Below are 14,186 nucleotides of genomic sequence, written 5' to 3'. Positions count from 1 at the left end.
TTAAAACCCAGGAAAAAATTTAGAAATTAAAACCCGAGAAAAAATTCAGAAATTAAAACCAGGGAAAACATTCAGAAATTAAAACCCGGGAGATTTGGAAATTAAAGGGGCCACTCGGGAATTTGTTTCACTTCAAAACCAGTAAATACCAAATAATTTGGTATGTTTGAGTTGTATGGTCCCTGCAAATGCAGGAAATACACACCATACCTGATATTAAAATGCCTAAGTTAATCTATTGTAGAACAAAATAAAATTTACTATTTTGTAATCAGAATTTTTTTTTCAGATATTATAAACTTTCATAGGTAAATTTAGCCACACAATAATCCCATTCTTCTTTCAAACTTTCCCAGTCTCACTACACTAATAAGCTATTTCATTGCTTCTTGCTGCATAACACCTCCCTTATCCATGATCCCTCCTAATTTACAGTAAATAAATTTAAAAATTTGAATTTGGAAAATTCAGTCCACACTATCATATAAAATGAACTTTCTAAAAAATACAACAACAAATCATCCATTAAAATCCATCCTTTAAATTTCTGAACCATGTATAGCCAATCCTCATTCATTTAGCTGCTGCCTTTTTATATGCACCTGAATAATACCTAAAGGACTGAAGTCAGCAGAGTACTTTTCCTAAAGATTGCCACTCTATTAATGCCACTTAATTTTAGTCATTTTTTGCAAATTTCTATTATTCAAGTATTTATTCAAGTTTTCAAGCAGATTAAATATGAGCACACTCTTGTCTATATCAAAAATAAAGTATCTTTAATGATTCTGAGCATAGCTTCTGAACTTATTACAATATATTAAATGACTTATTTTTAGCAACCAATTTTTTTTTTTCAATTTCTCCACATCTTTTGGGTTTCTAATACCATGACAGGTATGGACCCCATTCCTAAGTCAAAGTACGATTAAATTTCATGAAATTAGTATAGTTTTAATATTTAATGTCAGCCAAAAGTGTTTTTCACAGCACTTGCGATGTGCCTAGTGACTCCTTCTGCAATTCATATGGAGTTACATGTATTGGTAACATATGTAAATATGATTATAGATTCTTTTTTATAAGACCCATTGTTCCTACTACTATTAGACCTGTCTAGGTTTCTTCCACATTGCTCTCATTTCTGCATACAAATCATGATATTTTATGACTAGTCACTGTGTATAGCAATTTCAATGATCAATTCTACTTTTGTCTTCTTTTCATGGACCACTATATTTGGTTTTCTTGCATCTATCTTTTGAACTATTGGTAATGGATGATCCCATGTGATGTAGATTGCATCATTTTCTATGATGCTTTGTGATTCATGTTTCATTGTTTTTCAGTCATTTCCCCAGTGCACCAGTCTTGCCACATTATTGTGCCTTTCAGTATACAATCCTTCTGTCATTAGTATGTCACAACAAGCAATACGGTGTGCGACTGTTTCCAATTCTGTTTTACAAAACCTACATTTGTCTGTTTCTCCCACATGTTCAATGGACTTTGTAAACAACATGTATGTAGCCCACTATCTTGGGCCGCAAGTATTAACCTTTCATCTTTTTGTTTGAATTTGTCTCTCTATAAGCATTCCTGCCTTCAATCCTGATCAACATGAGGTTCTTCCAGAAGTTTTCTAAACTTACAACTATATTTATTCATTTTCCACATTTCTTGTCTTCTCATCTGATCCTTCACCTTATATTCTTTCTTTTGTTTTTTGGCACATTCACTTGCTGCCTGATTTTTATCTACTTCTGGTTTGATTTCCATTCTTGCTTGATGCTGACATGCTTCTGCTAGTCTAAGGAAGGAAGTCATCTTAGATTTATTCTCCTCATGTTTCAGAACTTTCACTGCATTTGGGTCTTGTGAGGTCAGCAGATATGGGTGCTTTCCTACGACTGCAGATCTATACATGTAATCACTTTCAAGGAGGCCCATACCTCCTTCAGAAAGGAGAATATATAATCTTGGTATTCACTTTTGTTGTTTGTCTTTCGGCTTTTCCCAGTTAGGGGTCGCCACAGCGGAACTCCGGTCCACTAATGATTGGCAGTAGATTTTTATGAAACGCCGAGGTGCCAGCTCGATGCCCAACCTTCAACGAAGATACTCCAATTTACGCACGCATGTCTTTCGAATGCTACCCAACCACAGGGAGGACATGCAGACTCCACACAGAAGGCACTCCCAAGCCAAGCCGAGAATCGAACAGGAGAACCTCTTGCTGAGGTAACAAAGCTACCGCTGTACCACCGCGGCATCAATAATCTTGGTATCCACTGATTTTTATAAATCATTTGGTGAGCATGAAGCATCTTTCTTGTTTTCCTGTCTAATCTATCCATCACATTTTGGGGCCAATCAATCACTCCAAAACTGTAAGTTAGGACAGGAAGAGCAAATTGGTTTATAGCTTGAATTTTGTTCCTTGATGTCAATGCTGTTTTCAGGATTAATTTAAGTCCTTTAAAATATTGCTTACTAAGTTTTATTCACATTTGTTCATGTTTTATTGTTGAACCTTCATGATTCCCAAATATTTATGCACTCCATCTTGCTCAAGTTATTTTATATCACATTTTTGTCCCAAACTGATGTTTTCTTGGTGCTGCAGTTTTGCTGCTTTAAAGATTGCTTTTGCAAATTTATCAGCACCAAATGACATTCTTATATCATCTGAAAAAGTTTTGACTACTTGTAGTTGTGCTTTCAGATCCTCATCTGATGAGCTATACAGTTTTAAATCATCAACAAGGAGGAGATGAGAGGTCTTTACACTTTGTTGTTTTCTAGGAGCCAAATTATAGCCATGACCTAATCTGTTAAGTAGACAGTTTAAAGGGTTATGGGCAAGACAGAATAGCAGCGGTGACAGGGAATCACCCTGGAATATCACCCTTTAAATTTTTATCCCTGGAATAATAAGTTGTCCTTTATCTTGGCATAATTGCAAAGTGGTCTGCCACTGTTTCATGGTCACTATAATGTAATTGATCAGTGTCGGGTGTATATTATACATTTTAAGCACTCTTTTATCCATGAATGTGGGATATTATCAAATGCTTTTTTATAGTCAATTCATGCCATACTTAGATTCTTCCCCTTTTTACAGTTCTCCATTATGACTTTATTTAGCACCAGATGATCCTTTGTTCCATATGACTTTCTTGTATTACCCTTTTGCTCTATTGCCATGATTACATTTTCTTCTAAAGGACTATAAACTCTGTTAGCATCAGTTCCGGTGTATAGTTTATATATCGTCGGAAGGCAAGTTATTGGTTTATAATTTTTAGGATAACTTGTAGGTTCACTCTTAAGTAAGAGCATCGATTTTGCTGTTGTTAACCAGGTCTGTGTCTATTCAGTGTGCCCATGTAAATAGTTCTTACTCATGGCTAAATCTTCATGCAAAGATGTTAATACTTTTAGTCAAAAGTTAGGTACTGCACCTGGGCCTGGGGTTTTCCAATTAGAGGATTGTCTTAACTTTGTTTCAGTCTCTCTGGCTGTTACTTCATCCCATTTCATATCATGTACCTTTGAACTTTTATTCTTTCTTTTACTTCTTCTACCCTTTTAGCATCTTTGTTATGTTCCACAGGATCTTCATAGATACTTCTCCAAAATGTATCTATTTCTTTTTTTTTGGTGGTCTCTTAATTCCTTTTACCTTGTTTCCTGTTCTCTATAGAACATTTTAGGGTTATCAATAAATTGCTTATTTTGTACTTTTCCTTTATATTTATCTGTGTATCTTCTATGTTTTTCTGCCTGTATTGAGATTTTTAGTTTATTATTTGCAATAGTGCAAGATATATCATGATATGTTATAATACTGCACACTGCTTTTATCACGTCTATCTTTCTGAGTACTTTTGTTGATCTGTTCCCTCTTGTATACTCTTCTACCAGTGACACTTCTTATCTTAACTGCTTTATAGTTTTCTCTATTCAATACTTTCATGATGGTATTTGATTTCTCCCCTTCCTTTCCCTCACTACCCTGTGTTCTTGTGGCAGAATTTTATCTGTTATTAATTTAGCTGCACAGTGATATATCCTGTTTACTTCTGTTATATCACATGGATTTCTATGGACAGTCCTAGTTACTGTATTCATTAATTTTATTAGACTTCTGACTTTTTGGGTTTTTGGGTTTTATTGACCTTCTACAGTCTATTTCTTTCATTGATCTTAATATGTCTATCTATCTCTATTAAATCAAGCAACTCTTCTCGTAGCTGATTTTTTTCTAAACTACGGGGGCATTTTTTGTTCTCCATTTCCTGTGGGCATTTTAAAGAGAATTCTATAGCACATTCTCTTCAATTTCATCCTGTGTCATTTGTTGCTCTATTATATGGGAACTCACTGGCTTATCACTTCTCAACATTAACTGTATCAGAGTTGCTACAGTTTCCTGTTCCTTCCCTTGCTGTCCAGGTTCAAGTGAACATTTATACTGGTTTCCTGTGAAAGGCTCCAAAATATCTTCATATGGCAACTCCCCACTTGCTTCCTGTTCCACTGGTTTCTCCTTAATTTTGGTGTCTATTGCTCTGTCTTGTTGTGGTGCTTTCTGAGTTAGATTTTCTACACTGAATCTTTCACTTTGCAGGTACTCCATAACATCAATTTCTATTTCTTTAACTTATCCATTACCAATCTCCTTTTCTACTTTTCCTCTTTGACTTCTTTTTTGAATTGTAAAGCTTTCCATGTCTGGATTCCTTTACCTGTATTTCTCTTTAAATACATTTGGTCCTGCTCTTTTAGTATTGATTAATTTTGATTTCTCCTTTGCATAAATATTGCACCATATTACTTCTCTTTTTCTTTCCCATGTCCATATTTCTTCATCAGATGTCTCCTGATCTTTCTGCTTTTTTCTTATTTTGGAGACTCATTCCATGATGTGACTTATATTAGACCTTCTATACCAAATCCTTCACTTTGCAGGCATTCCATAACTTCATCTTGTATTTTTCTTAACTTCTAGTTTTTTATTAATAAGCTTTCTACTGATCAAAGAAACCATCAGAATGATTTTGTGTGTTAACGCAATTAACTCTGCTATGCTCTAAACAAAAAGAATTGCTATAATCTGATTTCTCAAAATTCTGTCTATGGCAGAATAACAGGAAGGTAATTGTAAATTCTGCATAAATTTTAGGAGGCCACAGATACTTTTCACATCTGCTCCCATACCTGATTTTTGGGATCTCTCACACACTTTTCACTCTTTTCCTCAAGGCATATTTTGGACTTGTGGGGTTATAATTACCTCTAATTATTCTTTATGTATAGCTCTGCATCCATCTTGATTCTACATTATCTTTCCATAAACATGAAAAATTGCTGCATCTAAAAACTTTAAACTCTTCTACAAACTGGGCAGTCTACTCACTCTGCTGTCTGGTTAAATTGTCATCAAAACAGTTTTCCAGTTTTCAAGTGAATAAAATTATTCTACTAATCATATTATGCAATTCACAAAACACTAATTCCCTACAAAAAAAAAAAACACTGAATAAACCATGTAGGTTCATAGAATTTTCACAGTCAGTATTGTAACCTCCTTTTCTCAGCACTCTTTTTATCCACAACTTTATTTTGACTATTACAGAATAATATTTACCATCAAATTCAAACTAAATGTGACATTATACTCACTCAAGTTTAGTACCTGCACACCAAAGAGACCCCCTTTCCCATTGTATACTACCAAAAGATCTTCCCAAAATTAGAACATGCTATATGGAACTCTATTCTTCATCATATCAGAAATTTTAATGACTTTATCCCTTTTACACATTTAGCATCATAACACCATTTTGACATCACATAATGCAACACTACTTTAATATTTCCTGCTATCACTGATATAACATATATTATGACGTCTTTCCTTTTGGAACAAACTCACATTACAGCAGTCTGATTGAGCTATGTGCTTTTAAACAATCAGTTCCTAACACTGTTTGGTAACAGTCATATTAAATTAATATTTAATCATCACACAATGATATATATTTTTTCATAAACTTTATTCAACTCTGCCATTTTTTATTACTGCGTTAATTTGAAATTACACATCACATTTGCAACGAGCGCAGTATTCAATTGTATATAGACACTGAAATGTATTTACAGATAGCACCATTCCCTTGCTACTTAAATATACCAACTCTGAGACTGCAGTACAGTGAATATAAAGGTAAATTTCCCATATTGCATTGTATGGCGATCTTCATTCACAAGGTTCAATATTTTACAACTTCGATCATCTGGTTTTCACCGATCAGGTGTTCGATATTCTGAAATTTTGATTCTTTGAATATAAGTATACACACACACACACACACACACACACACATATATATATATATATATATATATATATATATATATATATATATATGGGTCTACTTCATTTCATTGAAAACTCATTTCACTGAAACTCATTTAATTGAAAATTCATTTAATTGAAACACTGCTACCTGGGCACAATTCACTGAAAGCTCACTTCACTGAAAACTTACTTGACTGAAACTCATTTCACTGAAAGGTATATGCTCTGTTCCCCACTGTAGTGCAATCCTGGAATTAGTATATATAGTAAGGGGGTTGTGGGGGACACAGCCCCCCACATAGTTAGGGTATATATATTATGTTCTGAAAAGAGTTATTCATTTGACTTGTAAGTATCCATGTCTATGGTTTACAGTGTTTAAAATAGTGGGGGGCTACACCCCCCATACCACCCTTACTATATATAATAACTCCAGGATTGCACTACAGTGGGGAACAAGACATATACCTTTCAGCAAAATCTGTTTCAATCAAATGTGTTTTCAATTAAGTGAGCTTTGAGTGAATTGTGCTTAGGCTAAGTTTCAGTGAAATGAGTTTTCAACAAAATGAGTTTCAGTGAAATGAGTTTTCAATTAAATGAAGTAGACCTATATATACATATATATATATATATATATATATATATATATATATATATATATATATATATATATATATATATATATATATATATATATATATATATATATGCATACATATAAATTATACACCCAATTGAATGTACTGTACACTGACACCTGTTTGGTTGACATCATTTGGTTGATGAAGATAGATGGTCAACAGATGTGTGAGTCTGACAATTCCCGAGTAGAGGAACATTCCCTTTCCCCAGGGATTGTGTGATCTCAGAATTATTATATATAATTAGGAGGGGTGGGGTGTGTGTGGGGATTTGGCTATGGAAAAACACTTGCCATTTGTTTAGTTTGCTCTGGGGTAATTCCAGGAGCATGTGCAAAACTTGCTGATATTTATGCATTTGATATTTTGACATTAGTCTTTCAGAAACTTGAAATCAAGACCATATGATCGAGTTTTTGAAGACATGAATGGAGATCATTGTACAGTGCAGATAAGGAAATTTACCCTTTTTCTCATTGTAGTGCCATCTCAGAGTTGGTATATATAATTTGCAGGGCATACCACATGGGTGGTGCAGGGGAGCTTGCCCCCTGGAAAACATAAAAAAGGTAGATTTTTGATGTTCGAGTTTTCGGAAACTTGATTATATGGTCTTGACTGCATGACTTTCGAGTTTCTGAAACCTTGATCATCCGACATTGTCCCATATATATATATATATATATATATATATATATATATATATATATATATATATATAGTTTTACTAATCTTGAAATACTAAAATAAGGAATTTTAGTATTTCGAAACTATAAAGTTTAAAGTGCAGTTACGTGAAACTGCATAATATCAAATGCGGAAATGTCGAATCCGCTGTTGTGTTGCTGCGTTTGTGATGTGCGGAGCGGTTTGTGGATCTGGCTGGGGATTCAGGTAAGTGGTGTTCTTGTAAGGGTATTGGGTAGGGATTTTAATGTGAGTGAGTGCGTGTAGTGGTGAGTTTTATGTGTTTGTGTGTTTAGTGCGACCTTGGAGTTAGTATATGTAAGTAGCATGGGTGTGGGGGCACAGCACCCCACATGGGGTGTGCAGAAGGCTTGCCCCCCTGCATATAGGTAGGGTAGGTGTGTTTGTTTGTTATGTTGTGTTTGTGTGTGTTTTGTTTGTTGTAGTGTCATTAGGTAGGTGTATGTGTGCTTGTTTGTGTGGTGGTGTTTGTATGTGAATGATTGATATCTTGAATTTTAAACAGCTTTATAGTCTCAAGATACTAAAATTCTGTATATATATATATATATATATATATATATATATATATATATATATATATATATATGTATATAGACATATAGATAGATACATATAGATATAGATATCTGTCTACCTGATTATGTTAACAGTAATTGACAAATCCTTTTGTAGACCTATATTCCGTCAGCACAGTTGGTCAACACCAGTGTGTTGGCATTGAGCAACATTGCACTGAAAAGACTGCAAATGTAAACATATGATTTACATTTGAAATCCAAATATCAAGCAGCAAATAGTAATTGAAACAATTTGAAATAATATGTTTTTCATGGAGGGCTTCACCTTCACACCTTCCACATGTCTCTACCCCTACACTCTCTAACTAATTACAGTACATATACTCTCTTCACAGTCACACAAAAGCATCCAAAGTTAATCACCTACATTTGTACTATAGTTAATAGTCTCTGACTCAACTATACAATAAATTGAACTTGGCTGAAATTTCACTGAGTTGTCAATTGCACTGCAAGTACCTGCCTATATATCATCAAATTTTCAAACAGTAAGCAAATGACCATTATGAGTAACTTTTAGAAATCAACCTTTACCCAATTATCTCTTATTTATTATTTATGTATGTATTTATTTATTTATTTATGTATGTATGCATGTATTTTTTTTTTGGCTCCTGACTGCTAATACTAACTTTAGGCTTCTCCCTGTCTCTGCAGCTCCCATGCTTTGCTGTCTCCTTATTGTGACCCACAACAGGAGAATCTCCATGTTGCAGAAGCACCTAGAGCCCAACTACAAGGATATGCTGAAGGTATGTACCTTTCGGCTATTGCAGAGTGGGATGGTACAGGAGAGACGCTAACACTCTACAGTTTTCCAGTGAGTCTCTTCTTTAGCTTCTCTCTCCTCAGCTTGTCAGTGCTGATACACGCTGTAGAGTGGGTGGGCAATGAAGACTGGAATAAAGGACGTATCTGTCCTCTGTCCTTTATACCAGCCGCTCCTCATAGCCCCCCTGTAGACCCAGCCTGCTGATCTCTCCTGACCTCCAGCCTCCACCAGGATTTAGAGAAAGCTCTACCACCTATACTTCCTCATCTTGGAATTGGCAGGCCCATCCTCCATGCCTTCGCTGTCAAGTGCCTGAGACACTAATTGCACTCGGATTACTTGGGCTGTTGTCAAGGTTTTATCTCTGTCTGCACCACTGGGAAGGCATACCATTTCCCTTTCTAGAAAATGAATCAATGTTATCTCCATTAAAGAAAAGGAAGACACAAGATGAGACTCCATTTTGTTGTGCTGTGATAGTTAATGCTTTGGTGAGAAAATATTAAGGTAGATGCAGTCATACTGTGTTCTAAGCTGAATGCATAATCCTAGCTAAATATGAACATTGATCTGTTGATTTTTTTCTCCAATTAAATGGTGTGAGAAGATGTCACATTTTCTGGATTACTCTGAAGAGGATAGTCAGCAACAGAAATGTTTGAGTTTGATGTCATATAATAGCATATGGTTATAGCTATAGCTATATATATAGTTTAAGAAAATTATTAACATGTGGAGTTCAACAATTTTTATGGTAGAGTATCATTAACAAAGATACAGGAAATAAAATTAATTTAGAAATGATGTCTGTACAAGCTAAGAAGTGCACACAGAATTCTAGGTAGTTAATGTTTCACTTAGCAAATCAATAAATACCACATTGAAATGTGTGAATGATGTTCCCATAAGACAGCACCAGCTGAACGCCAACACATTTTCTCAAAGTGCTGTTTGTGACCTGGTATGCACTTTTCGTTGTATCATTCATAAAGGGCAGTGAACTAGTGCCCTGTAAAGTGGATATTGCAATTAAAATGCATGAATCGTTCACTGTTTATATTCCAGAATACAGAGTGAAACCGCAAAATGATTTTTTAGAAAAAATGTTCTATATACCTAGTTTAGTGGAATGCATTAAGATATGTCTCTTCAACCAGTTTAAAAAAAGTTCATGGTGGGAGCCAGAAAACACTGCAATGCAATTGTGTTTTGCTGAATATTACAGAAAATTAGTCCAGCATGGCCTGATTCTGTCTGATAGGCATTATTGCTGGTATAACAGTGGTATGTCATGGAGAGGCACTGCAGACAATGACAGCTGCCTCACTAAGGGGAAGAAGTGCAGTATTACAATGTCTAAGCTGTGTGTGACCATGTGACCAATGCAGGACATGCTAAAACAAGAAAAAAAAAGAAAAGAAAAACTAAAGCAAGGAAAAAAAAAAAAACATTTCGCTAAAACATGAAAACTCTCTCGAGCGCCAGCAAACTGGAATAAAAAGACCTAATACACAGGAGGACAGCGAATCTTGAAAATTGCTCTTCTTCTTTATACTTCTTTTTACAGGGGAGACAAGCTCCTCACACACCCCTCACACCTCAAATATACCAACTCTGACACTGCCATACCTCTGAAAAAAAGGAATATTCCAAGAAATGCCATCTCAGACTTGGTATATACAAGTACTATCTTTTGACCAATCAGTCTCCACATTTTGGGATTCACTGTAGCAGGTCTTGACATTTCAAATGGTTACCAGAAAAAACACCACTGTTGGTTGTATTCATTCCCAGGAATGTGTTTCTGGTGGTTGGTTAATGCAGGAAGCATACTATAGTGGTTTGCCAATGGTTTATGCATTTCGACATGCAGCAAAAAGAGAAAAAAACAGAGATTCCCAGGAATGTGTTTCTGGTGGTTGGTTAATGCAGGAAGCATACTATAGTGGTTTGCCAATGGTTTATGCATTTCCACATGCAGCAAAAAGAGAAAAAAACAGAGATAAGACCAGCATAGAGAGGTATGAGTAAGCAGAGGAACACACACACACACACACACACACACACACACACACACACACACACACACACACACACACACACACACACACACACACACACACACGTGCGCGCACACATATTCATAAACACAAGGGAACCCTGAAGGGATGATGGGTTGGTTAGGGAATTTTTTTTGAGGGACAGGTGCCAATTTTTATTTTTTTTAGAAGGACAAAGGAGGATAACAAGCAGCATGTGGGGTCAAGTTGCCAGGGCAACAACAGACATAAAATTAAGACAGAGAAAGACAGGTGAGGCATAGACACAAAGATGGGGCAAGAGTGGAGAGTTATTTAGAGGGTGAGAAGTGTGGACTACACATAGGGTTTGGGGAGTGTGACACAAGAAGGGGGACATCATAATGGGGAATAGGATGGAGCAAAGTTGATCAGCCAGACTGGCTCAGAGGACACTCTATCAAGAAGGGAATGACATCCATGGCTGACAATCTGAACAGGCTCTGCCTTGGGAGGTCTGATGGATGGAGTCAGATGGCTGTCAGATTTGATTAGCTATGCAAGGAGACATTCCAGAGTGCAAATAGAGGCAATGAGCTACAGGCCCACATCTGCTGTCAGCAGCCCAAACAACTGGTGCCATGTTACACATGGATACTCTTTTTTAATGGCCCTAAGTGATAACACCAAATATAGAGAACTGTATTTATTTATGGTGGTCGTCAGAACAGTGAAAAAGGTCTTAATGGTGTAGAAAAGGAAAAAAAAGCTAGCACACTACAGACACAATAATGCTTGGAAAAACAAGTCATTGGCACAGAACCAAGGAAGTTTAGAACAGAGAGTAATGGGAGTCTACTTCAGGAGGAATTTTAAAATGACATTATGAAACATTAATTCTGTGAGAGGGCAATTACAACCTGAATTGCACCATTAGAGGGTGGATGGCAAATCTACCGAATTATTTTAAAGAAAGCTTGGAAAGATGCAAATGATGGAGGAGGAAGAGCGGCAGAGCTGCACACAGTATCTGAAGCATGTGCATTGATAATGGCAGAGCAGTACTAATTGCTCAGCTAGATGTACGTGCATTTGCTTATAAGTATACTAAGGGGATGTACGCTTACTATTCTTTATGTGCAGTGAGAGCCTTTATCCTACTTAGTTACTATGAATATTAAGAATATGTACAATGAGTGCCATCACCTTTGATCTCGTTGCTATGCTTATTCTGATGTGAAAGGACAGAGACAGGGATCGTTAAGCAGCTATATCAATAACTTAAGCAACTTATGTAATCCTAAGGTTTACTTTTAAGACTAGACAAAATATAAGGCACAGACAGTTACCTGTGTCTGTGCATATTGTGCTTAATGTTATGTTTTGTGCTAAGTACATTCAAAAGCAATTATATTTAACAAAGAAAACAGATGGTACTGCAACCATTGTCAACAATGAATACACAAACAGGCTGAGTGAGCATGCATAAGCTAAGCTCAGGATCCAAGCCCAAGGTGTGTTATGCCAGGGTTTCATTCAAAGAGAGAATTACATTTTTTTCATGTAACCACATCTGTGCATCATGTTTTTTATCCCATTGATACTTTTATGGTACAAAAGCCCCCCACCTCCCTATCCATCACTTACACCTGCTCCAGAAGTATATATAAAAGGCATTGTTCTTGTCATATTTAAACAAAAAGAAATGTCAGTGGTAATACTAATTACATTTTCTAATAGTCACTTCGTGTTTTAAGTCCATTTTATTGTTTCAAATCAAGCCCCGCAATTATTTTTCTAAAATAGAAAATATGTCATTTTGCTTGACTTGTAGCATTAAATTAATTTTCTATTTGTGGGTGCATGTTATTGCTATATTTTTAACCTGATTAATGTGAAACAAGAACCACAATGCAGTGTGCCAGTGATTCTTGGCAACATAACTATTTTCTCTTATACTGCAGTTTCTGGGAAACCATATTCAGAATTGCCTTGAGCACAAACACAGAATGCTGTAATACCATTAGATATTACTGTGTGCCTTTAATCCATTTTTATGGAGGCTCACTAATGATATACATTTTATAATAATGTGGTGCTAACAAAGCAGGTCAGAGAGTAATTCACTGTTAGCAAACATGCCATACCTCACAACCTCTAAGTGCAAGACATCTGGATAAAGCAAAACATAATGAAGGTACGAAGGCCAAAAATCAGGGACCATTTTTAAATAGTGCTCTTATAAAAACAGAACGTTGTCAGCATAACAGGCTTTGTATTAGCACACATTTTTGAAGGATATGAAATATGAAACTCAAATGTATGCCATTATTTAGTGACTTCAGTCCATAAAGGGAGTAGTCTGAAAATCAGAGACCCTAGAAGTATCTGAAATCTGTAGGTCACTGGTAGCCATCTGGGTTTGAGGAGGGTAGTGCAGTGGCATTCTTGAGGGGGGAGGTGGAATTGCATCTGCAGATTTTGCTTTCAGTGGACCACAGAGTAAATAATTAGTTGTAGAAGTTGTGGCTATGCTGAGGAGTCTGTGTTCAAGCTGAGCAAGGAGGAGTCCTTTGGCTGTTGTATCTCTAGCTGGCCTGGAAAGAAAGCGAGATATTTTCCAGGACAAAAATGAAAGAGGACTGATTTTTTTCCCTTATATTACAAGCAACATGGGTGCAGAAGTACTGATTTCCACATGTACTGTACAGAGCTTACCCATACACCTTTTTAATTTAAACATTTCAGGTGATTAGAACTGTTTCTAACTGTTTAGTCTTTCCTAGTGAAACAATCACAGTAGCTTTTGATTTGTGTTGTCTTTTGGTAGTCAAGCTGAACTTTTGGCTTCTTACTAACCTGTCCTTTGATGACTTACCCATTACTGACATGGGGTGATATTCCTACACACACACACACACACACACACACACACACACACACACACACACACACACACACACACACACACACACACACACACACACACTCAGGAGCTGTCACACTTCAAATGTGTGCTACCACAGTTTGGAAATGCATGATATTTTACAAGTTATGTAAATACATGTAAACTTATAAGATATGTAAGTTTACGGG

At 36.0% G+C, this 14,186-nt stretch overlaps 1 protein-coding gene across 3 annotated transcripts in view; it reads left to right on the top strand.

Annotated features, from left to right (window-relative positions):
- LOC122791791 (galactoside alpha-(1,2)-fucosyltransferase 2-like) overlaps positions 1 to 14,186 on the top strand; it is a 396,978-nt gene that overhangs the window by 264,120 nt on the left and 118,672 nt on the right. For 2 of the 3 annotated variants that reach the window (XM_044059728.1, XM_044059729.1), the window contains one exon: positions 8,958 to 9,052. The exons of the other annotated variant lie outside the window; for it this stretch is intronic. The gene's annotated coding sequence lies outside the window, so the exon portion shown is untranslated. The remainder of the gene's footprint in view (positions 1 to 8,957; positions 9,053 to 14,186) is intronic. 3 annotated transcript variants of the gene reach the window in all.

This window comes from Protopterus annectens, chromosome 17.part0 (genome assembly GCF_019279795.1).
Source record: "Protopterus annectens isolate FY-2018-M chromosome 17.part0, PAN1.0, whole genome shotgun sequence".
NCBI classification, from domain to species: Eukaryota; Metazoa; Chordata; order Ceratodontiformes; family Protopteridae; genus Protopterus; species Protopterus annectens.
The sequence above is the reverse complement of the archived record's forward strand: the minus strand, read 5'-3'. Positions and strand labels throughout refer to the sequence as shown.